Source organism: Phascolarctos cinereus, unplaced genomic scaffold, assembly GCF_003287225.1.
Source record: "Phascolarctos cinereus isolate Bilbo 61053 unplaced genomic scaffold, phaCin_HiC Scaffold_4;HRSCAF=312, whole genome shotgun sequence".
Classification (NCBI taxonomy): Eukaryota; Metazoa; Chordata; class Mammalia; order Diprotodontia; family Phascolarctidae; genus Phascolarctos; species Phascolarctos cinereus.
In genome coordinates this window covers 32,064,858-32,067,206 of record NW_027555847.1, presented here as the reverse complement: position 1 = coordinate 32,067,206, position 2,349 = coordinate 32,064,858, and positions in this window count along the sequence as shown.

The following is a 2,349-nucleotide window of genomic DNA, read 5'->3' as shown; positions in this document are numbered from 1 at the left end:
TGCTGAACTGGGGGTGCTTATGATGGGCCAGAGAGCAGTGAGAGGACATGATCACTTTTTCCAGGTATTTGAAGGGTTGTTGTGTAGAACAGGAATTGGCCTAATCTGCTTAGCCCTAAAGGGCAGAACCAGGCACCAGTGAAGGATGTTGCAAAGAGGCAGATTTTGGCTTAATCTAAGGAAAAGCAATTATAGTTATTCCAAAGAGGAATGGGCATCCCTCAGATGGTAGGTTCCCTCCACTGGAGGTCATCAGACAAAGACTGGACAAGGACACATCAGGTATAATATAGTGGGGATTCCTGCTCAGTATGGATAGGACTAGATGGTCTGCTTTGACACTGAGACTACGAATGAGTCTATGAATCCCAGATACAGATATTTAGTTATTTAGTGCCCCAAATGGCTCCTTGGGCCAATTCACCTATTAGATGGACCCATGGTAAAGACTCCCAGATTGGGAAAATGAAATCCTAATGGATTTCTCACAAACTTTAAAGGAAAGTTTTTATGACCTTGTTATGTCCTGTTCTTCTCTACACCTCCAGCCCAAATGAGCCATAACACAGTAATCCTATCACTAGACAGACTAAGAGAAAATCTTTATGTGTCTGCTTCCTCTTCTCTGATCAAACTTTATTGCTCAGTATGCCCCCTAACTTCATAACTCCTACTCCTTAATAACTTGTTTGGTTTTGTTTTTCTGTCACTGGGACTCTGACTATTCCATTCCCCTGATATGAAGCATTTTTCCTGTGTCAGACTAAGCTGTGTGATTCAGTAGATAGAGCACTGGGTCTGGAATCAGAAAGACCTGAGTTCAAATCCAGCCTCTCACACTTACTAGCTGTGTGATCCTGGGCAAATCATTTAAGCTCTGTTTGCCTCAGTTTCCTCAACTATGAAATGGGGATAATTATAACACCTAATTCCCAGGGTTGCTGTGAAGCTCAAATGGGATAATTTGTTTAAAGTACTTAACATAGTGCTTGGCAAATAAGAAGTGCTATACATATGATAACTATGGTGATGATGATGATGATGATGATGATGATGACGATGATGATGATGATGATGATGAAGGAGATTTGCCTAAGACTTCTATGTCTAAGGAGGCACCTTTCCCATCGAACAGTACTATGTCATGACAAGCTCTAAAATACTGTGATTTTTGCCAGAAAAAAATGGATAATTGAAATATGGCCTTAAATTGGCATCCGACAAGGATTATTCATTTCCTAGATGTGAGAGAGTGGTCATTCTGACTGCACAAAGTAACTTCCAGTCAACATTCAAAGAAAATCTATTAAAATCAGAAGTAAAATTTGCCTGCTTCAAGGATGAAGTAAAATATGGAAGTGTTATCATGATACAAAAAAAAAAAATAAAACCATAAAAAATGACAAAAAAAATAAGGTCCCCTCAATTAACTTGCCTAACATTTTACAATATAGTTGATGGTTATTGCTTACAATGATTTAATTTTGAACTTCAATACAACTAATTGAACCTACTTCATATCTGTTTAATTGACATTAATTTTAACACTTGTCTTTCAGTGATAAGAAGATGGCAGGATGGTAAAATGGACACAGTTAGCAAGACCTTGGCCCAAATCTTAGGGCTGACAAGCTCCTAATAATATGACAATAGGGAAGTCATTTAACTTCTCTATGCTGTTCAGAGGTGTCAAGCTAGCAGCCTGTTAAGCAGAAAAGCAAATAAAATGAAATTTGGAAGTGTTTAGCAAAATAAGTAAAAACCTAATACAACATAGATAATGTTAATTTGTGGTTTTCTGAGTCAATATGTTGCTTGTTGGGATCCATTTCTATTTACCTTTGACACCCGTGCTAGGCAATTTTCTAAGATTATAAGATATAGATAATATGATGGTAAGTATTAGCGGAAGGAATTTCCATCTTCACAGTTCTCTACATTTTTGAAATCTCAGGTATAGACCAAAAGAAAAAAAATCAATGCATAAAAGATAATCATAACTTTTCATTTCCCTTCTCATACCTCTATAGTCTTTCTTGGTCCATTCATTCTTATTTACTTAACTTCTATATAATAATAATTAGTGTTTACATATCACTTAAAACACATAAAACCTTTTATGTCTATTATCTCATTTTCACCACTACAGGAAGTACTCATGTGGATAAGATCAAAGACCCATTGCAGTATTTTATTACAAAATAACTTTAATCAATAATACTTGGTCCTGTTTTTTGTTTTTTTGATTTTTGCTTATTGTTTTGGGTTGGGGGGGGTTGTCTCCCACTCAGCCATGAGATCCCAAGTCAACTCACCAAAAAACAAAAACAAAAACCAGACAGCAGGGAA